The following is a 25,972-nucleotide window of genomic DNA, read 5'->3' as shown; positions in this document are numbered from 1 at the left end:
TCACAGTGGGTGGATTATCACAGGGGGTGAGGTTATCACAGTAGGTGAGAGTATCACAGGGCATGAGATCATCTCGGTGAGATTATCACAGTATGCGAGTATCACAGAGGGTCAGATTATCACAGGGAGTGATTATCACAGGGTGTGAGATTATCACAGTTGATGAGATTATCACAGGGTGAGATTATCACAGGTGATGAGATTATCACAGGGTGAGGTTATCACAGGGGGAGATTAGCACTGGGGTGAGATTTTCACATTGGGTGAGATTATCATAGGGGAGAATTTATCACATGGGGTGAGAATAACACAGGGAGTGAGATTATAACAGGGTGAGATTATCACAGGTGTTGAGATTATCACAGGGGGTGAGATTATCACAGGGGGTGAGATTATCACAGGTGATGAGATTATCACAGGGTGAGGTTATCACAGGGGGAGATTAGCACTGGGGAGGGATTTTCACATTGTGTGAGATTATCATAGGGGAGAATTTATCACATGGGGTGAGAATAACACAGGGAGTGAGATTATAACAGGGTGAGATTATCACAGGTGTTGAGATTATCACAGTGTATGTTATCACAGATGTTAGATTATCACAGGAGGTGAGATTATCACAGGGGGTGAGATTATCACACGGGGTGAGTTTATCACAGAGTGAGATTATCACTGGGAATGCGATTATCACTGGGTGTGAGATTATCACAGGGTGAGATTATCACAGGGGGTGAAATTATCACAGGCCATGAGATTATCACTGGGTGAGATTATCACAGGGGGTGAGATTATCACAGGTGATGAGATTATCACAGGGTGAGATTATCACTGGTGATGAGATTATCACAGGGTGAGGTTATCACAGGGGGAGATTAGCACTGGGGTGAGATTTTCACATTGGGTGAGATTATCATAGGGGTGAATTTATCACATGGGGTGAGAATATCACAGGGAGTGAGATTATCACAGGGTGAGATTATCACAGGTGTTGAGATTATCACAGTGTATGTTATCACAGATGTTAGATTATCACAGGGGGTGAGATTATCACAGGGGGTGACTTAATTACAGAGTGAGATTATCACTGGGAATGCGATTATCACTGGGTGTGAGATTATCACAGGGGCTGTAATTATCACAGGCCATGAGATTATCACCGGGTGAGATTATCACAGGGGGTGAGATTATCACAGGTGATGAGATTATCACCGGGTGAGATTATCACAGGGGGTGAGATTATCACAGGGGGTGAGATTATCACAGGGTGAGATTATCACAGGTGATGAGATTATCACAGGGTGAGGTTATCACAGGGGGAGATTAGCACTGGGGTGAGATTTTCACATTGGGTGAGATTATCATAGGGGTGAATTTATCACATGGGGTGAGAATATCACAGGGAGTGAGATTATCACAGGGTGAGATTATCACAGGTGTTGAGATTATCACAGTGTGTGTTATCACAGATGTTAGATTATCACAGGGGGTGAGATTATCACAGGGGGTGAGATTATCACTGGGTGTGAGATTATCACCGGGTGAGATTATCATAGGGGGTGTAATTATCACAGGCCATGAGATTATCACACGGGGTGAGATTTTCACAGGGGGTGAGATTATCACAGGGTGGAATAATCGCAGGTGTGAGATTATCACAGGTGGTGATATTATCACAGTGGGTGAGATTTTCACAAGGCTGATTTTATCACCGTTTGAGATTTTTACAGCAGGTGAGGTTATTACAGTGAGTGAGATTATCACAGGGTGTGATTATCACAAGGCATCAGTTTACCACAGTGGGATAGATTATCACAGCGGTGAGATTTTCACAGAGGGATAGATTATCAAAGGGTGCGATTCTCACAGTGCATGAGATTATCACAAGGGGATGAGATTATTACAGGGAGTGAGATTACAGCGGTTCATATTATCACAGGGTGAGATTATCACAAGGTGTGATTATTACAGCGGGTGAGATTATCACAGTGGGTGAGATTATTACAGGTTAAGATTATCACAGGCTGAGATAATCACAGGCAGTGAGATTCTCACAGGGGAGAGATTATCACAGGGTGAGATTATCTCAGAGGGGTGAGATTATCACAGGGGGTGAGATTATCACAGAGGGGTGAGATTATCAGCAGGGTGAGATTATCACAGGGAGAGATTATCACAGGGGGTGAGATTATAACAAGGGGTGATATTATCACAGTGTGTGAGATTAACACAGGTTGTTATTATCACAGGGGGTGAGATTTTCACAGAGTGTGAGAATATCACAGGGTTTCAGATTATCACAGTAAGAGATTTTCACAGGTGTGAGATTATCACAGTGTGCTATTATCACAGGGTGAGATTATGAAAGGACGTAAGATTGTTACAGGGGTGAGATTATCAAAGGGGTTGAGATTATCACAGTGGGTGAGATTAACACAGCTTCTGATTATCACAGGGGGTGAGATTATCACAGAGTGTGAAATATCACAGGACATGAGATTATCTCAGGGTGTGATTATCACAGGGTGAGATTATCACAGGGTGTGAGATCATCACAAGTGGTGAGATTATCTCAGGGTGAGATTATCACAGGGTTAGATTATCACAGAAAGTGAGATTATCACAGGGTGTGAGATCATCACAGGTGGTGAGATTATCACAGGGTGAGAATATCACGGGGGAGATTAGCACATGGGGGAGATTAACAAAGGGGGTGAAATTATCAAAACTGGTGAGATTATCAGAGGCTGAGATAATCACAGGCGGTGAGATTCTCACAGGGGAGAGATTATCACAGGCGGTGAGTTTATCACAGGGGCGTGTGAATCTCACCGGGGTGAGGTTATCACAGGGTGAGATTATCACAGGGGATGATATTATCACAGTATGAGATTTTCACAGGTGTGAGATTATCAAAGTATGAGATTTTCACAGGGTGAGAGTATAACGGGGTGACATCACAGCAGTTCATATTATCACAAGGTGTGATTATCACAGGTGATGAGATTTTTTACAGGGGTTGAGATTTTCACAGGGTGAAATTATCACAGGTGTTGAGATTATGACAGGGTGAGAGATTATCACAATGAGGTGAGATTATCACAGGGGGCCATTAGCACAGGGGGGAGATTATCACACAGTGAGATTATCACAGGTAGTGAGATTATCACAGGGGGTGAGTTTATCACAGGTGGTGAGATTATCACAGGGGGTGATATTACCACAGTGGGTGAGATTATCACAGGTTAAGATTATCACAGGGGGAGATTATCATAGGGGTGATATTATCACAGGGGGTGAAATTTTCACAGGGGGTGAGATTATAAGAGGTGGTGAGATTATCACAGGGTGGAGATTATCACAGTAGGTGAGACTATCACAGAGAGTGAGATTATCATAGGGTGAGATTATCACAGATGCTTAGATTACCACAGGGTGAGATTTTCACAGCGGTTCATATTATCACAGGATGAGATTATCACAGGGTGAAATTATCACAGGGGATGAGATTATGACAGGGCAAGATATTATAACAGGGTGGTAAGAATATGACAGGGGGTGAAATTATCACAGGGGGTGGGATTATCACAGTGGGTGAGGTTATCATATGATGATATTATTTGAGGGGGGAAATTTTCAGTTGCAATGATCACAGGGTGAGATTATCACAGGGGGAGATTAGCACAGGGGGGAGATTATCACTGGGGGTGAGATTATCACAGCGGGTGAGATTATCACAGTTGGTGAGATTATCACAGGTTAAGATTATCACAGGGGTGAGATTATCACAGGGATGAGATTATCACAGGGGTTGAGATTATCACAGGGGTTGAGGTTATCACAGAGAGTGAGATTATCACAGGGGTGAGATTATCACAGGTGGTGAGATTATCACAGGGTGAGACTATAACAGGTGGCAATTAGCACAGTGGGGAGATTATCACAGAGTGAGTTTATTACAGGTGGTGAGATTATCACAGGGGGTGAGATTATCAGAGTGGGTGAGATTATCACAGGTTATGATTATCACGGGGAGATTATCATAGGGGTGAGATTATCACAGGGGGTGAGATTATAAGAGGTGGTGAGATTATCAAAGGGTGGAGATAATCACAGTAGGTGAGACTATCACAGATGGTTATATTATCACGGGGTGAGATTTTCATAGAGGTGGCATTATCACAGTGGGTGAGATTATCACAGGGGGTGAGATTATCACAGGTTGTTAAATTGTCAAAGGTGGTGAGATTATCACAGGGTGAGATTATCACAGGGGTGAGACTCTCACATGGGGAGAGATTATCTTAGTGTGAGATAATCACAGGGGGTGGGAATATCACAGGGGGTTGGTATTATCACCGGGGTGAGATTATCACAGTGTGAGATTATCACAGAGTGAGATTTTCGCCGAGTGACATCACAGCAGTTCATATTATCACAGGGTGAGATTATCACAGGGTGAAATTATCACAGGGGATGAGATTATGACAGTGCAAGAGATTATAACAGGGGGTTAAGAATATCACAGGGGGTGAAATTATCAAAGGGGGTGGGATTATCACAGTGGGTGAGGTTATCATATGGTGATATTATTTGAGGGGGGAAATTTTCAGTAGCAATTATCACAGGGTGAGATTATCACAGGGGGAGATTAGCACAGGGGGGAGATTATCACAGGGAGTGAGATTATTACAGCGGGTGATATTATCACAGTGGGTGAGATTATCACAGGTTAAGATTATCACAGGGGTGAGATTATGACATGGGTAAGATTATCACAGGGTTTGAGATTATCACACGGGTTGAGATTATCACAGGGGGTGAAATTATCAAAGGTGGTGAGATTATCACAGGCTGAGATAATCACAGGTGGTGAGATTCTCACAGGGGAGGGATTTTCACAGGGTGAGATTATCACAGGGGGTGAGATTATCACAGGGGGGTGAGATTAGCACCAGGGTGAGATTATCACAGGGTGAGATTATCACAGGTGGTGAGATTATCACAGGGGGGAGATTATCACAGTGTATGAGATTATCACAGTGTTTGAGATTATCTGAATATGAGATATTCACAGGTGTGAGATTATCACAGTGTGAGATTATCACAGGGTGAGAGTACAACAGGGTGACATCACAACGGTTCATATTATCACAGGGTGAGATTATCACAAGGTGTGATTACCACAGCAGGTGAGATTATCACAGTGGGTGAGATTATCACAGGTTAAGATTATCACAGGCTGAGATAATCACAGGCGGTGGGATTCTCACAGGGGAGAGATTATCACAGGGTGCGATTATCACAGGGGGTGAGATTATCACAGGGCGGTGAGATTATCACTGGGGTGAGATAACCAAAGGGTGCAATTATCACAGGGTGCAATTATCACAGGGGCTGAGATTATCACAGGGTTAGATTTTCACAGGGGTGAGATTATCACAGGGGTTGAGATTATCACAGGGGTTACATTATCAAAGGTGGTGAGATTCTCAAAGGGGAGAGATTATCACAGGGTGAGATTTTCACAGTTGTGAGATTATCACAGTGTGAGTTTATAAGAGGGTGAGTGTATAACAGGGTGACATCACAACGGTTCATATTATCACAGGGTGAGATTATCACAGGGGGTGAGATTATAACTGGGGGCATATTATCACAGTGGGTGAGATTAGCACAGGTTGTGATTATCACAGGGGGTGAGATTTTCACAGAGTGAGAGATTATCACAGGACATGAGATTATCTCAGGGTGAGATTATCACAGGGTGAGATTATCACCGTGTGAGAGTATCACAGTGGGTGAGATTATCACAGTGGCTGAGATTATTACAGGTTAAGATTATCACAGGCTGAGATAATCACAGGCAGTGAGATTCTCACAGGGGAGAGATTATCACAGGGTGAGATTATCACAGAGAGGTGAGATAATCACAGGGGGTGAGATTATCACAGAGGGGTGAGATTATCACTGGGGTGAGATTATCACAGTGTGAGATTATCACAGGAGGTGAGATTATAACGGGGGCGGTTATTATCACAGTGGGTTAGATTAACACAGGTTGTGATTATCACAGGGGGTGAGATTTTCACGAAGTGTGAGATTATCACAGTGTTTGAGTTTATAACAGCATTAGATTTTCACAGGTGTCAGATTATCACAGTGTGATATTATCACAGGGTGAGATTATGAAAGGAGGTGAGATTATCACATGGGTGAGATTATCACAGGTGGTTAGATTATCACAGCGGGTGAGATTAACACATGTTGTGATTATCACAGGGGGTGAGATTATCACAGAGTGTGAGATTATCACAGGACATGAGATTATCTCAGGGTGAGATTATCACAGGGTGAGATTATCACCATGTGAGAGCATCTCAGAGGGTGAGATTATCACAGGGGGTGAGATCATCGCAGGTGGTGAGATTATCACAGGGTGAGATTATCACGGGGGAGATTAGCACAGGGGAGAGATTATCATAGGGGTGAGATTATTACAGGGGGTGAAATTATCACCGGGGTTGAGATTATCACAGAGGGTGAAATTATCAAAGGTGGTGAGATTATCACAGGCTGAGATAATCACAGGCGGTGAGATTCTCACAGGGGAGAGATTATCACAGGGTGAGATTATCACAGGTGGTGAATTTATCACAGGGGGGTGAGATTCTCACCAGGGAGGGATTATCACAGGGGCTGAGATTATCACAGTATGAGATTTTCACAGGTGTGAGATTATCACAGTATGAGATTATCACAGGGTGAGAGTATAACGAGGTGACATCACAATGGTTCATATTATCACAGAGTGAGATTCTCACAAGGTGTGATTATCACAGGGGATGAGATTTTTTACAGGGGTTGAGATTTTCACAGGTTGAAATTATCACAGGGGTTGATATTATGACAGGTTGAGAGATTATCACAGGGAGGTGAGATTATCACAGAGAGCAATTAGCACAGGGGGGATATTAGCACAGAGTGAGATTATCACAGGTGGTGAGATTATCACAGGTGGTGAGATTATCACAGTGGGTGAGATTATCAAAGGTTAAGATTATCATAGGGGAAGATTATCATAGGGGTGATATTATCACAGGGGGTAAAATTTTCACAGGGGGTGAGATTATAAGAGGTGGATAGATTATCACATGGTGGAGATTATCACAGTAGGTGAGACTATCACAGAGAGTGAGATTATCATGGGGTGAGATTATCACAGATGGTTAGATTATCACAGGGCGAGATTTTCACAGGGGCGAGATTATCACAGTGGGTGAGGTTATAACAGGGGGTGAGATTATCAAAGGGGTTTAAATTACCAAAGGTGGTGAGATTATCACAGGGTGGGATTATCACAGGGGGTGAGATTCTCACATGGGGAGAGATTATCACAGTGTGAGTTAATCACAGGGGGTGAGAATATCACAGGGGGGTGAGATTATCACCGGGGTGAGATTATCACAGTGTGAGATTATCACAGGGTGAGATTATCACAGAGTGACATCACAGCGGTTCATATTATCACAGGGTGAGATTATCACAGGGTGAAATTATCACAGGGGATGAGATTATGACAGGGCAAGGGATTATAACAGGGGGGGTAAGAATGTCACAGGGTTTGAAATGATCACAGGGTGCGGGATTATCACAGTGGGTGAGTTTATTAAATGGTCATATTATTTGAGGGGGGAAATATTCAGTTGCAATTATCACAGGGTGAGATTATCACAGGGGGAGAATAGCACAGGGGGGAGATTATCACAGGGGGTGAGATTATCACAGCGGGTGAGATTATCACAGTGGGAGAGATTATCACAGGTTAAGATTATCACAGGGGTGAGATTACCACAGAGGTGAGATTATCACACGGGTTGAGATTATCACAGGGGTTGAGATTATCACAAGGGGTGAAATTATCAAAGGTGGTGAGATTATCACAGGCTGAGATAATCATAGGCGGTGAGATTCTCACAGGGGAGAGATTATCACAGGGTGAGATTATCACAGGGGGTGAGATTATCACAGGGGGGTGAGATTAGCATCGGGGTGAGATTATCACAGGGTGAGATTATCACAGGGGGTGAGATTATAAGAGGTGGTGAGATTATCACAGGGTGGAGATTATCACAGTAGGCGAGACTATCACAGAGGTAGAGATTATCATGGGGTGAGATTATCACAGTGGGTGAGATTATCACAGGGGGTGAGGTTATCATATGGTGATATTATTTGAGGGGGTAATTTTCAGTTGCAATGATCACAGTGTGAGGTTATCACAGGGGGAGATTAGCACAGGGGGGAGATTATCAAAGGGGGTGAGATTATCACAGGGGGCAATTAGCACAGTGGGGAGATTATCACAGAGTGAGTTTATCACAGGTGGTGAGATTATCACAGGGGGTGAGATTATTACAGTGGGTGAGATTATCACAGGTTAAGATTATCACAGAGGGAGATTATCATAGGGGTGATATTATCACAGGGGGTGAGATTATCATTGGGGGTGAGATTGTAAGAGGTGGTGAGATTATCACAGTGTGTAGATAATCACAGTAGGTGAGACTATCACAGAGAGTGAGATTATCACGGGGTGAGATTATCACAGATGTTTAGATTATCACAGGCTGAGATTTTCACACAGGTGAGATTATCACAGTGGCTGAGATTATCACAGGGGGTGAGATTATCACAGGTGAGTTTATCACAGGTGGTGAGATTATCACAGGGGGTGAGATTATCACAGTGGGTGAGATTATCACAGGTTAAGATTAACACAGGGGGAGATTATCACAGGGGTGATATTATCACAGGGGTGAGATTATCACAGTGGCTGAGATTATCACAGGGGGTGAGATTATCACAGGTGGTTAAGTTATCAAAGGTGGTGAGATTATCACAGGGTGAGATAATCACAGGGGGTGAGATTCTCACATGGGGAGAGATTATCATCGTGTGAGATAATCACAGGGGGTGAGAATATCACAGGGGGGTGAGACTATCAGCGAGTTGAGATTATCACAGTGTGAGATTATCACAGAGTGACATCACATCGGTTCATATTATCACAGGGTGAGATTATCACAGGGTGAAATTATCACAGGGGATGAGATTATGACAGGGCAAGAGATTATAACAGGGGGGTAAGAATATCACAGGGGGTGAAATTATCACAGGGGGTGGGATTATCACATTGGGTGAGGTTATCCTATGGTGATAATATTTGAGGGGGGAAAGTTTCAGTTGCAATTATCACAGGGTGAGATTATCACAGGGGGAGATTAGCACAGGGGGGAGATTATCACAGGGGGTGAGATTATCACAGTATGAGATTTTCACAGGTGTGAGATTATCACAGTGTGAGTTTATCACAGTGTGAGAGTATAACAGGGTGACATCACAGCAGTTCATATTATCACAGGGTGAGATTATCACAAGGTGTGATGATCACAACGGGTGAGATTATCACAGTGGGTGAGATTATTACAGGTTAAGATTATCACAGGCTGAGATAATCACAGGCGGTGTGATGCTCACAGGGGAGAAATTATCACAGGGTGAGATTATCACAGAGGGGTGAGATTATCACAGGGGGTGAGATTGTCACAGAGGGGTGAGATTATCACAGGGTGAGATTATCACAGGGGGTGAGATTATCACAGTATGAGATTTTCACAGGTGTGAGATTATCACAGTGTGATTTTGTCACAGGGTGAGATTATGAAAGGAGGTGAGATTATCACAGGGGTGAGATTATCACAGGGGTTGAGATTATCACAGCGGGTGAGATTATCACAGAGGGTGAGATTATCACAGGGCATGAGATTATCTCAGGGTGAGATTATCGCAGGGTGAGATTATCACAGTGTGAGAGTATCACAGAGGGTGAGATTATCACAGAGAGTGAGATTGTCACAGGGGGTGAGATTATCACAGGTGGTGATATTATCACAGGATGAGATTATCACGGGGAGATTAGCACAGGGGGAGATAATCATAGGGGTGAGATTATCACAGGGGGTGAGATTATCACAGGGGTTGAGATTATCACAGGGGGTGAAATTATCAAAGGTGGTGAGATTATCACAGGCTGTGATAATCACAGGCGTTGAGATTCTCACAGGGGAGAGATTATCACAGGGTGAGATTATCACAGGTGGTGAGATTACCACAGAGGGGTGCGATTCTCACCAGGGTGAGATTATCACAGGGTGAGATTATCACAGGGGGTGAGATTATCAAAGGGGGGAGATTATCACAGTGTGTGAGATTATCACAGAGTTTGAGATTATCACAGTATGAGATTATCACAGGGTGAGAGTATAACGGCGTGACATCACAACGTTTCATACTTTCACAGGGTGAGATTGTCACAAGGTGTGATTATCACAGGGGATGAGATTTTTAATGGGGCTGAAATTATTGCAGGGTGAAATTGTCACAGGGTTGAGATTATGACAGGGTGAGAGATAATCACAGGGAGGTGAGAATATCACAAGGGGTGAAATTATCACAGACGGTGAGATTATCACAGGGGTTGAGGTTATCACAGGGTCATTTTATCACACGGGGAAATTTTCAGATAGAGTGATATTATCACAGAGGGTGAGATAATCACTGGGTGAGATTTTGACAGGGGTGAAATCATCACACGGGTTGAGATTATCACAGTGGGTTAAATTATCAAAGGTGGTGAGATTATCACCGAAGTGAGATTATCACAGGGTGAGATTATCACCGGGGTGAGATTATCACAGGGTGAGTATGTCACAGGGGGTGACATTATCACAGGGGGGGCGGTATTATCACAGTGGGTGAGATTAACAAAGGTTGCGATTATCACAGGGGGTGAGATTATCACAGAGTGTGAGATTATCACAGGGTTTGAGATTATCACAGTATGAGATTTTCACAGATGTGAGATCATCACAGTGTGATAATATCACAGGGTTAGATTATCACAGGGTGACATCACAGCAGTTCATATTATCACAGGGTGAGATTATCACAAGGTGAGATTATCACAGGGGATGAGATTACCACAGGGGTTGAGATTATCACAGGGGGTGAGATTATCACAGGGGGTGAGAGTACCAAAGGTGGTGCGTTTATCACAGGGGGTGAAAGTATCACAGGGCATGAGATCATCTCGGTGAGATTATCATAGGGTGAGATTATCACAGTGTGAGAGTATCACAGAGGGTGAGATTATCACAGGGTGGAATAATCACAGGTGTGAGATTATCACAGGGTGTGAGATTATCACAGGGGGTGAGATTATCACCGGGTGAGATTTTCACAGGGGGTGAGATTATCACAGGGTGGAATAATCACAGGTGTGAGATTATCACAGGGTGTGAGATTTTCACAGGGGGGTGAGATTATCACAGCGGGTGAGATTTTCACAAGGGTCATCTTATCATCATTTGATATTTTCCCAGGGCTGATGTTATTACAGGGAATGAGTTTATCATAGTGGGATAGATTTTCACAGGGTTGAGATTATCACAGGGTTTGAGATTATCACAGGGGGTGAGATTATCACAGAGTGATTGATTATCACAGGGTGAGATTCTCACAGTGCAAGAGATTATCACATGGGGTGAGATTATTACAGGGAGTGAGATTATCACAGGGTGAGATTATCACAGTGCATGAGTTTATCATGGTGGGATAGATTATTACAGGGAAAGATTATCACAGGGAGTGAGATATCACAGTGGGATAGACTATCAAAGGGTGAGATTCTCACAGTGCGTGAGATTATCACATGGGGTGAGATTATCACAGGGGGTGAGATTATCACTGGGGTTGAGATTCACATAGGTGTTAAGGATATCACAGTGGGTGAGATTTTTTACAGGGGTTGAGATTTTCACAGGGTGAAATTATCACAGGTGTTGAGATTATGACAGGGTGAGAGATTATCACAATGAGGTGAGATTATCACAGGGGGCCATTAGCACAGGGGGGAGATTATCACACAGTGAGATTATCACAGGTGGTGAGATTATCACAGGGGGTGAGTTTATCACAGGTGGTGAGATTATCACAGGGGGTGAGATTACCACAGTGGGTGAGATTATCACAGGTTAAGATTATCACAGGGGGAGATTATCATAGGGGTGATATTATCACAGGGGGTGAAATTTTCACAGGGGGTGAGATTATAAGAGGTGGTGAGATTATCACAGGGTGGAGATTATCACAGTAGGTGAGACTATCACAGAGAGTGAGATTACCACAGGGTGAGATTTTCACAGCGGTTCATATTATCACAGGATGAGATTATCACAGGGTGAAATTATCACAGGGGATGAGATTATGACAGGGCAAGAGATTATAACAGGGTGGTAAGAATATGACAGGGGGTGAAATTATCACAGGGGGTGGGATTATCACAGTGGGTGAGGTTATCATATGATGATATTATTTGAGGGGGGAAATTTTCAGTTGCAATGATCACAGGGTGAGATTATCACAGGGGGAGATTAGCACAGGGGGGAGATTATCACTGGGGGTGAGATTATCACAGCGGGTGAGATTATCACAGTTCGTGAGATTATCACAGGTTAAGATTATCACAGGGGTGAGATTATCACAGGGATGAGATTATCACAGGGGTTGAGATTATCACAGGGGTTGAGGTTATCACAGAGAGTGAGATTATCACAGGGGTGAGATTATCACAGGTGGTGAGATTATCACAGGGTGAGACTATAACAGGTGGCAATTAGCACAGTGGGGAGATTATCACAGAGTGAGTTTATTACAGGTGGTGAGATTATCACAGGGGGTGAGATTATCAGAGTGGGTGAGATTATCACAGGTTATGATTATCACGGGGAGATTATCATAGGGGTGAGATTATCACAGGGGGTGAGATTATAAGAGGTGGTGAGATTATCAAAGGGTGGAGATAATCACAGTAGGTGAGACTATCACAGATGGTTATATTATCACGGGGTGAGATTTTCATAGAGGTGGCATTATCACAGTGGGTGAGATTATCACAGGGGGTGAGATTATCACAGGTTGTTAAATTGTCAAAGGTGGTGAGATTATCACAGGGTGAGATTATCACAGGGGTGAGACTCTCACATGGGGAGAGATTATCTTAGTGTGAGATAATCACAGGGGGTGGGAATATCACAGGGGGTTGGTATTATCACCGGGGTGAGATTATCACAGTGTGAGATTATCACAGAGTGAGATTTTCGCCGAGTGACATCACAGCAGTTCATATTATCACAGGGTGAGATTATCACAGGGTGAAATTATCACAGGGGATGAGATTATGACAGTGCAAGAGATTATAACAGGGGGTTAAGAATATCACAGGGGGTGAAATTATCAAAGGGGGTGGGATTATCACAGTGGGTGAGGTTATCATATGGTGATATTATTTGAGGGGGGAAATTTTCAGTAGCAATTATCACAGGGTGAGATTATCACAGGGGGAGATTAGCACAGGGGGGAGATTATCACAGGGCGTGAGATTATTACAGCGGGTGATATTATCACAGTGGGTGAGATTATCACAGGTTAAGATTATCACAGGGGTGAGATTATGACATGGGTGAGATTATCACAGGGTTTGAGATTATCACACGGGTTGAGATTATCACAGGGGGTGAAATTATCAAAGGTGGTGTGATTATCACAGGCTGAGATAATCACAGGTGGTGAGATTCTCACAGGGGAGGGATTTTCACAGGGTGAGATTATCACAGGGGGTGAGATTATCACAGGGGGGTGAGATTAGCACCAGGGTGAGATTATCACAGGGTGAGATTATCACAGGTGGTGAGATTATCACAGGGGGGAGATTATCACAGTGTATGAGATTATCACAGTGTTTGAGATTATCTGAATATGAGATATTCACAGGTGTGAGATTATCACAGTGTGAGATTATCACAGGGTGAGAGTACAACAGGGTGACATCACAACGGTTCATATTATCACAGGGTGAGATTATCACAAGGTGTGATTACCACAGCAGGTGAGATTATCACAGTGGGTGAGATTATCACAGGTTAAGATTATCACAGGCTGAGATAATCACAGGCGGTGGGATTCTCACAGGGGAGAGATTATCACAGGGTGCGATTATCACAGGGGGTGAGATTATCACAGGGCGGTGAGATTATCACTGGGGTGAGATAACCATAGGGTGCAATTATCACAGGGTGCAATTATCACAGGGGCTGAGATAATCACAGGGTTAGATTTTCACAGGGGTGAGATTATCACAGGGGTTGAGATTATCACAGGGGTTACATTATCAAAGGTGGTGAGATTCTCAAAGGGGAGAGATTATCACAGGGTGAGATTTTCACAGTTGTGAGATTATCACAGTGTGAGTTTATAAGAGGGTGAGAGTATAACAGGGTGACATCACAACGGTTCATATTATCACAGGGTGAGATTATCACGGGGGTGAGATTATAACAGGGGGCATATTATCACAGTGGGTGAGATTAACACAGGTTGTGATTATCACAGGGGGTGAGATTTTCACAGAGTGAGAGATTATCACAGGACATGAGATTATCTCAGGGTGAGATTATCACAGGGTGAGATTATCACCGTGTGAGAGTATCACAGTGGGTGAGATTATCACAGTGGCTGAGATTATTACAGGTTAAGATTATCACAGGCTGAGATAATCACAGGCAGTGAGATTCTCACAGGGGAGAGATTATCACAGGGTGAGATTATCACAGAGAGGTGAGATAATCACAGGGGGTGAGATTATCACAGAGGGATGTGATTATCACTGGGGTGAGATTATCACAGTGTGAGATTATCACAGGAGGTGAGATTATAACGGGGGCGGTTATTATCACAGTGGGTTAGATTAACACAGGTTGTGATTATCACAGGGGGTGAGATTTTCACGAAGTGTGAGATTATCACAGGGTTTGAGTTTATAACAGCATTAGATTTTCACAGGTGTCAGATTATCACAGTGTGATATTATCACAGGGTGAGATTATGAAAGGAGGTGAGATTATCACATGGGTGAGATTATCACAGGTGGTTAGATTATCACAGCGGGTGAGATTAACACATGTTGTGATTATCACAGGGGGTGAGATTCTCACAGAGTGTGAGATTATCACAGGACATGAGATTATCTCAGGGTGAGATTATCACAGGGTGAGATTATCACCATGTGAGAGCATCTCAGAGGGTGAGATTATCACAGGGGGTGAGATCATCGCAGGTGGTGAGATTATCACAGGGTGAGATTATCACGGGGGAGATTAGCACAGGGGAGAGATTATCATAGGGGTGAGATTATTACAGGGGGTGAAATTATCACAGGGGTTGAGATTATCACAGAGGGTGAAATTATCAAAGGTGGTGAGATTATCACAGGCTGAGATAATCACAGGCGGTGAGATTCTCACAGGGGAGAGATTATCACAGGGTGAGATTATCACAGGTGGTGAATTTATCACAGGGGGGTGAGATTCTCACCAGGGAGGGATTATCACAGGGGCTGAGATTATCACAGTATGAGATTTTCACAGGTGTGAGATTATCACAGTATGAGATTATCACAGGGTGAGAGTATAACGAGGTGACATCACAATGGTTCATATTATCACAGAGTGAGATTCTCACAAGGTGTGATTATCACAGGGGATGAGATTTTTTACAGGGGTTGAGATTTTCACAGGTTGAAATTATCACAGGGGTTGATATTATGACAGGGTGAGAGATTATCACAGGGAGGTGAGATTATCACAGAGAGCAATTAGCACAGGGGGGATATTAGCACAGAGTGAGATTATCACAGGTGGTGAGATTATCACAGGTGGTGAGATTATCACAGTGGGTGAGATTATCAAAGGTTAAGATTATCATAGGGGAAGATTATCATAGGGGTGATATTATCACAGGGGGTAAAATTTTCACAGGGGGTGAGATTATAAGAGGTGGTTAGATTATCACATGGTGGAGATTATCACAGTAGGTGAGACTATCACAGAGAGTGAGATTATCATGGGGTGAGATTATCACAGATGGTTAGATTATCACAGGGCGAGATTTTCACAGGGGCGAGATTATCACAGTGGGTGAGGTTATAACAGGGGGTGAGATTATCAAAGGGGTTTAAATTACCAAAGGTGGTGAGATTATCACAGGGTGGGATTATCACAGGGGGTGAGATTCTCACATGGGGAGAGATTATCACAGTGTGAGTTAATCACAGGGGGTGAGAATATCACAGGGGGGTGAGATTATCACCGGGGTGAGATTATCACAGTGTGAGATTATCACAGGGTGAGATTATCACAAGGTGAGATTATCACAGGGGATGAGATTACCACAGGGGTTGAGATTATCACAGGGGGTGAGATTATCACAGGGGGTGAGAGTACCAAAGGTGGTGCGTTTATCACAGGCGGTGAAAGTATCACAGGGCATGAGATCATCTCGGTGAGATTATCAAAGGGTGAGATTATCACAGTGTGAGAGTATCACAGAGGGTGAGATTATCACAGGGTGGAATAATCACAGGTGTGAGATTATCACAGGGTGTGAGATTATCACAGGGGGTGAGATTATCACCGGGTGAGATTTTCACAGGGGGTGAGATTATCACAGGGTGGAATAATCACAGGTGTGAGATTATCACAGGGTGTGAGATTTTCACAGGGGGGTGAGATTATCACAGCGGGTGAGATTTTCACAAGGGTCATCTTATCACCATTTGATATTTTCCCAGGGCTGATGTTATTACAGGGAATGAGTTTATCATAGTGGGATAGATTTTCACAGGGTTGAGATTATCACAGGGTTTGAGATTATCACAGGGGGTGAGATTATCACAGAGTGATTGATTATCACAGGGTGAGATTCTCACAGTGCAAGAGATTATCACATGGGGTGAGATTATTACAGGGAGTGAGATTATCACAGGGTGAGATTATCACAGTGCATGAGTTTATCATGGTGGGATAGATTATTACAGGGAAAGATTATCACAGGGAGTGAGATTATCACAGTGGGATAGACTATCAAAGGGTGAGATTCTCACAGTGCGTGAGATTATCACATGGGGTGAGATTATCACAGGGGGTGAGATTATCACTGGGGTTGAGATTCACATAGGTGTTAAGGATATCACAGTGGGTGAGATTTTTTACAGGGGTTGAGATTTTCACAGGGTGAAATTATCACAGGTGTTGAGATTATGACAGGGTGAGAGATTATCACAATGAGGTGAGATTATCACAGGGGGCCATTAGCACAGGGGGGAGATTATCACACAGTGAGATTATCACAGGTGGTGAGATTATCACAGGGGGTGAGTTTATCACAGGTGGTGAGATTATCACAGGGGGTGAGATTACCACAGTGGGTGAGATTATCACAGGTTAAGATTATCACAGGGGGAGATTATCATAGGGGTGATATTATCACAGGGGGTGAAATTTTCACAGGGGGTGAGATTATACGAGGTGGTGAGATTATCACAGGGTGGAGATTATCACAGTAGGTGAGACTATCACAGAGAGTGAGATTACCACAGGGTGAGATTTTCACAGCGGTTCATATTATCACAGGATGAGATTATCACAGGGTGAAATTATCACAGGGGATGAGATTATGACAGGGCAAGAGATTATAACAGGGTGGTAAGAATATGACAGGGGGTGAAATTATCACAGGGGGTGGGATTATCACAGTGGGTGAGGTTATCATATGATGATATTATTTGAGGGGGGAAATTTTCAGTTGCAATGATCACAGGGTGAGATTATCACAGGGGGAGATTAGCACAGGGGGGAGATTATCACTGGGGGTGAGATTATCACAGCGGGTGAGATTATCACAGTTGGTGAGATTATCACAGGTTAAGATTATCACAGGGGTGAGATTATCACAGGGATGAGATTATCACAGGGGTTGAGATTATCACAGGGGTTGAGGTTATCACAGAGAGTGAGATTATCACAGGGGTGAGATTATCACAGGTGGTGAGATTATCACAGGGTGAGACTATAACAGGTGGCAATTAGCACAGTGGGGAGATTATCACAGAGTGAGTTTATTACAGGTGGTGAGATTATCACAGGGGGTGAGATTATCAGAGTGGGTGAGATTATCACAGGTTATGATTATCACGGGGAGATTATCATAGGGGTGAGATTATCACAGGGGGTGAGATTATAAGAGGTGGTGAGATTATCAAAGGGTGGAGATAATCACAGTAGGTGAGACTATCACAGATGGTTATATTATCACGGGGTGAGATTTTCATAGAGGTGGCATTATCACAGTGGGTGAGATTATCACAGGGGGTGAGATTATCACAGGTTGTTAAATTGTCAAAGGTGGTGAGATTATCACAGGGTGAGATTATCACAGGGGTGAGACTCTCACATGGGGAGAGATTATCTTAGTGTGAGATAATCACAGGGGGTGGGAATATCACAGGGGGTTGGTATTATCACCGGGGTGAGATTATCACAGTGTGAGATTATCACAGAGTGAGATTTTCGCCGAGTGACATCACAGCAGTTCATATTATCACAGGGTGAGATTATCACAGGGTGAAATTATCACAGGGGATGAGATTATGACAGTGCAAGAGATTATAACAGGGGGTTAAGAATATCACAGGGGGTGAAATTATCAAAGGGGGTGGGATTATCACAGTGGGTGAGGTTATCATATGGTGATATTATTTGAGGGGGGAAATTTTCAGTAGCAATTATCACAGGGTGAGATTATCACAGGGGGAGATTAGCACAGGGGGGAGATTATCACAGGGAGTGAGATTATTACAGCGGGTGATATTATCACAGTGGGTGAGATTATCACAGGATAAGATTATCACAGGGGTGAGATTATGACATGGGTGAGATTATCACAGGGTTTGAGATTATCACACGGGTTGAGATTATCACAGGGGGTGAAATTATCAAAGGTGGTGAGATTATCACAGGCTGAGATAATCACAGGTGGTGAGATTCTCACAGGGGAGAGATTTTCACAGGGTGAGATTATCACAGGGGGTGAGATTATCACAGGGGGGTGAGATTAGCACCAGGGTGAGATTATCACAGGGTGAGATTATCACAGGTGGTGAGATTATCACAGGGGGGAGATTATCACAGTGTATGAGATTATCACAGTGTTTGAGATTATCTGAATATGAGATATTCACAGGTGTGAGATTATCACAGTGTGAGATTATCACAGGGTGAGAGTACAACAGGGTGACATCACAACGGTTCATATTATCACAGGGTGAGATTATCACAAGGTGTGATTACCACAGCAGGTGAGATTATCACAGTGGGTGAGATTATCACAGGTTAAGATTATCACAGGCTGAGATAATCACAGGCGGTGGGATTCTCACAGGGGAGAGATTATCACAGGGTGCGATTATCACAGGGGGTGAGATTATCACAGGGCGGTGAGATTATCACTGGGGTGAGATAACCAAAGGGTGCAATTATCACAGGGTGCAATTATCACAGGGGCTGAGATTATCACAGGGTTAGATTTTCACAGGGGTGAGATTATCACAGGGGTTGAGATTATCACAGGGGTTACATTATCAAAGGTGGTGAGATTCTCAAAGGGGAGAGATTATCACAGGGTGAGATTTTCACAGTTGTGAGATTATCACAGTGTGAGTTTATAAGAGGGTGAGAGTATAACAGGGTGACATCACAACGGTTCATATTATCACAGGGTGAGATTATCACGGGGGTGAGATTATAACAGGGGGCATATTATCACAGTGGGTGAGATTAACACAGGTTGTGATTATCACAGGGGGTGAGATTTTCACAGAGTGAGAGATTATCACAGGACATGAGATTATCTCAGGGTGAGATTATCACAGGGTGAGATTATCACCGTGTGAGAGTATCACAGAGGGTGAGATTATCACAGTGGCTGAGATTATTACAGGTTAAGATTATCACAGGCTGAGATAATCACAGGCAGTGAGATTCTCACAGGGGAGAGATTATCACAGGGTGAGAATATCACAGAGAGGTGAGATAATCACAGGGGGTGAGATTATCACAGAGGGGTGTGATTATCACTGGGGTGAGATTATCACAGTGTGAGATTATCACAGGAGGTGAGATTATAACGGGGGCGGTTATTATCACAGTGGGTTAGATTAACACAGGTTGTGATTATCACAGGGGGTGAGATTTTCACGAAGTGTGAGATTATCACAGGGTTTGAGTTTATAACAGCATTAGATTTTCACAGGTGTCAGATTATCACAGTGTGATATTATCACAGGGTGAGATTATGAAAGGAGGTGAGATTATCACATGGGTGAGATTATCACAGGTGGTTAGATTATCACAGCGGGTGAGATTAACACATGTTGTGATTATCACAGGGGGTGAGATTATCACAGAGTGTGAGATTATCACAGGACATGAGACTATCTCAGGGTGAGATTATCACAGGGTGAGGTTATCACCATGTGAGAGCATCTCAGAGGGTGAGATTATCACAGGGGGTGAGATCATCGCAGGTGGTGAGATTATCACAGGGTGAGATTATCACGGGGGAGATTAGCACAGGGGAGAGATTATCATAGGGGTGAGATTATTACAGGGGGTGAAATTATCACAGGGGTTGAGATTATCACAGAGGGTGAAATTATCAAAGGTGGTGAGATTATCACAGGCTGAGATAATCACAGGCGGTGAGATTCTCAAAGCGGGGAGAGATTATCACAGGGTGAGATTATCACAGGTGGTGAATTTATCACAGGGGGTGAGATTCTCACCAGGGAGGGATTATCACAGGGGCTGAGATTATCACAGTATGAGATTTTCACAGGTGTGAGATTATCACAGTATGAGATTATCACAGGGTGAGAGTATAACGAGGTGACATCACAATGGTTCATATTATCACAGAGTGAGATTCTCACAAGGTGTGATTATCACAGGGGATGAGATTTTTTACAGGGGTTGAGATTTTCACAGGTTGAAATTATCACAGGGGTTGATATTATGACAGGGTGAGAGATTATCACAGGGAGGTGAGATTATCACAGAGAGCAATTAGCACAGGGGGGATATTAGCACAGAGTGAGATTATCACAGGTGGTGAGATTATCACAGGTGGTGAGATTATCACAGTGGGTGAGATTATCAAAGGTTAAGATTATCATAGGGGAAGATTATCATAGGGGTGATATTATCACAGGGGGTAAAATTTTCACAGGGGGTGAGATTATAAGAGGTGGTTAGATTATCACATGGTGGAGATTATCACAGTAGGTGAGACTATCACAGAGAGTGAGATTATCATGGGGTGAGATTATCACAGATGGTTAGATTATCACAGGGCGAGATTTTCACAGGGGCGAGATTATCACAGTGGGTGAGGTTATAACAGGGGGTGAGATTATCAAAGGGGTTTAAATTACCAAAGGTGGTGAGATTATCACAGGGTGGGATTATCACAGGGGGTGAGATTCTCACATGGGGAGAGATTATCACAGTGTGAGTTAATCACAGGGGGGTGAGATTATCACCGGGGTGAGATTATCACAGTGTGAGATTATCACAGGGTGAGATTATCACAGAGTGACATCACAGCGGTTCATATTATCACAGGGTGAGATTATCACAGGGTGAAATTATCACAGGGGATGAGATTATGACAGGGCAAGGGATTATAACGGGGGGAAGAATGTCACAGGGTTTGAAATGATCACAGGGTGCGGGATTATCACAGTGGGTGAGTTTATTAAATGGTCATATTATTTGAGGGGGGAAATATTCAGTTGCAATTATCACAGGGTGAGATTATCACAGGGGGAGAATAGCACAGGGGGGAGATTATCACAGGGGGTGAGATTATCACAGCGGGTGAGATTATCACAGTGGGAGAGATTATCACAGGTTAAGATTATCACAGGGGTGAGATTATCACACGGGTTGAGATTATCACAGGGGTTGAGATTATCATAGGGGGTGAAATTATCAAAGGTGGTGAGATTATCACAGGCTGAGATAATCATAGGCGGTGAGATTCTCACAGGGGAGAGATTATCACAGGGTGAGATTATCACAGGGGGTGAGATTATCACAGGGGGGTGAGATTAGCATCGGGGTGAGATTATCACAGGGTGAGATTATCACAGGGGGTGAGATTATAAGAGGTGGTGAGATTATCACAGGGTGGAGATTATCACAGTAGGCGAGACTATCACAGAGGTAGAGATTATCATGGGGTGAGATTATCACAGTGGGTGAGATTATCACAGGGGGTGAGGTTATCATATGGTGATATTATTTGAGGGGGTAATTTTCAGTTGCAATGATCACAGTGTGAGGTTATCACAGGGGGAGATTAGCACAGGGGGGAGATTATCAAAGGGGGTGAGATTATCACAGGGGGCAATTAGCACAGTGGGGAGATTATCACAGAGTGAGTTTATCACAGGTGATGAGATTATCACAGGGGGTGAGATTATCACAGTGGGTGAGATTATCACAGGTTAAGATTATCACAGAGGGAGATTATCATAGGGGTGATATTATCACAGGGGGTGAGATTATCATAGGGGGTGAGATTGTAAGAGGTGGTGAGATTATCACAGGGTGTAGATAATCACAGTAGGTGAGACTATCACAGAGAGTGAGATTATCACGGGGTGAGATTATCACAGATGTTTAGATTATCACAGGCTGAGATTTTCACACAGGTGAGATTATCACAGTGGCTGAGATTATCACAGGGGGTGAGATTATCACAGGTGAGTTTATCACAGGTGGTGAGATTATCACAGGGGGTGAGATTATCACAGTGGGTGAGATTATCACAGGTTAAGATTAACACAGGGGGAGATTATCACAGGGGTGATATTATCACAGGGGTGAGATTATCACAGTGGCTGAGATTATCACAGGGGGTGAGATTATCACAGGTGGTTAAATTATCAAAGGTGGTGAGATTATCACAGGATGAGATAATCACAGGGGGTGAGATTCTCACATGGGGAGAGATTATCATCGTGTGAGATAATCACAGGGGGTGAGAATATCACAGGGGGGTGAGATTATCAGCGAGTTGAGATAATCACAGTGTGAGATTATCACAGAGTGACATCACATCGGTTCATATTATCACAGGGTGAGATTATCACAGGGTGAAATTATCACAGGGGATGAGATTATGACAGGGCAAGAGATTATAACAGGGGGGTAAGAATATCACAGGGGGTGAAATTATCACAGGGGGTGGGATTATCACATTGGGTGAGGTTATCCTATGGTGATAATATTTGAGGGGGGAAAGTTTCAGTTGCAATTATCACAGGGTGAGATTATCACAGGGGGAGATTAGCACAGGGGGGAGATTATCACAGGGGGTGAGATTATCACAGTATGAGATTTTCACAGGTGTGAGATTATCACAGTGTGAGTTTATCACAGTGTGAGAGTATAACAGGGTGACATCACAGCAGTTCATATTATCACAGGGTGAGATTATCACAAGGTGTGATGATCACAACGGGTGAGATTATCACAGTGGGTGAGATTATTACAGGTTAAGATTATCACAGGCTGAGATAATCACAGGCGGTGTGATGCTCACAGGGGAGAAATTATCACAGGGTGAGATTATCACAGAGGGGTGAGATTATCACAGGGGGTGAGATTGTCACAGAGGGGTGAGATTATCACAGGGTGAGATTATCACAGGGGGTGAGATTATCACAGTATGAGATTTTCACAGGTGTGAGATTATCACAGTGTGATTTTGTCACAGGGTGAGATTATGAAAGGAGGTGAGATTATCACAGGGGTGAGATTATCACAGGGGTTGAGATTATCACAGCGGGTGAGATTATCACAGAGGGTGAGATTATCACAGGGCATGAGATTATCTCAGGGTGAGATTATCGCAGGGTGAGATTATCACAGTGTGAGAGTATCACAGAGGGTGAGATTATCACAGAGAGTGAGATTGTCACAGGGGGTGAGATTATCACAGGTGGTGATATTATCACAGGATGAGATTATCACGGGGGAGATTAGCACAGGGGGAGATAATCATAGGGGTGAGATTATCACAGGGGGTGAGATTATCACAGGGGTTGAGATTATCACAGGGGGTGAAATTATCAAAGGTGGTGAGATTATCACAGGCTGTGATAATCACAGGCGTTGAGATTCTCACAGGGGAGAGATTATCACAGGGTGAGATTATCACAGGTGGTGAGATTACCACAGAGGGGTGCGATTCTCACCAGGGTGAGATTATCACAGGGTGAGATTATCACAGGGGGTGAGATTATCAAAGGTGGGAGATTATCACAGTGTGTGAGATTATCACAGAGTTTGAGATTATCACAGTATGAGATTATCACAGGGTGAGAGTATAACGGCGTGACATCACAACGTTTCATACTTTCACAGGGTGAGATTGTCACAAGGTGTGATTATAGAGTCATAGAGTCATAGAGTAATACAGCACGGATAGAGGCCCTTCGGCCCATCGTGTCCATGCCGGCCATCAAGCCCTGTCTAATCTAATCCCATATTCCAGCATTTGGCCCGTAGCCTTGTATGCTATGGCATTTCAAATGCTCATCCAAATGCTTCTTAAATGTTGTGAGGGTTTCTGCCTCCACAACCCTTTCAGGCAGTGAGTTCCAGACTCCAACCACCCTCTGGGTGAAAAAGTTCTTTCTCAAATCCCCTCTAAACCTCCCGCCCTTTACCTTGAATCTATGATCTATTATCACAGGGGATGAGATTTTTAATGGGGCTGAAATTATTGCAGGGTGAAATTGTCACAGGGTTGAGATTATGACAGGGTGAGAGATAATCACAGGGAGGTGAGAATATCACAAGGGGTGAAATTATCACAGACGGTGAGATTATCACAGGGGTTGAGGTTATCACAGGGTGATTTTATCACACGGGGACATTTTCAGATAGAGTGATATTATCACAGAGGGTGAGATAATCACTGGGTGAGATTTTGACAGGGGTGAAATCATCACACGGGTTGAGATTATCACAGTGGGTTAAATTATCAAAGGTGGTGAGATTATCACCGAAGTGAGATTATCACAGGGTGAGATTATCACCGGGGTGAGATTATCACAGGGTGAGTATGTCACAGGGGGTGACATTATCACAGGGGGGGCGGTATTATCACAGTGGGTGAGATTAACAAAGGTTGCGATTATCACAGGGGGTGAGATTATCACAGAGTGTGAGATTATCACAGGGTTTGAGATTATCACAGTATGAGATTTTCACAGATGTGAGATCATCACAGTGTGATAATATCACAGGGTTAGATTATCACAGGGTGACATCACAGCAGTTCATATTATCACAGGGTGAGATTATCACAAGGTGAGATTATCACAGGGGATGAGATTACCACAGGGGTTGAGATTATCACAGGGGGTGAGATTATCACAGGGGGTGAGAGTGCCAAAGGTGGTGCGTTTATCACAGGGGGTGAAAGTATCACAGGGCATGAGATCATCTCGGTGAGATTATCAAAGGGTGAGATTATCACAGTGTGAGAGTATCACAGAGGGTGAGATTATCACAGGGTGGAATAATCACAGGTGTGAGATTATCACAGGGTATGAGATTATCACAGGGGGTTAGATTATCACCGGGTGAGATTATCACAGGGGGTGAGATTATCACAGGGTGGAATAATCACAGGTGTGAGATTATCACAGGGTGTGAGATTTTCACAGGGGGGTGAGATTATCACAGCGGGTGAGATTTTCACAAGGGTCATCTTATCACCATTTGATATTTTCCCAGGGCTGATGTTATTACAGGGAATGAGTTTATCATAGTGGGATAGATTTTCACAGGGTTGAGATTATCACAGGGTTTGAGATTATCACAGGGGGTGAGATTATCACAGAGTGATTGATTATCACAGGGTGAGATTCTCACAGTGCAAGAGA

Source organism: Somniosus microcephalus, chromosome 3 (assembly GCF_052327205.1).
Source record: "Somniosus microcephalus isolate GS21.2 chromosome 3, FLI_Smic_1.0, whole genome shotgun sequence".
NCBI lineage: Eukaryota > Metazoa > Chordata > Chondrichthyes > Squaliformes > Somniosidae > Somniosus > Somniosus microcephalus.
Note: the sequence above shows the minus strand (reverse complement) of the source record.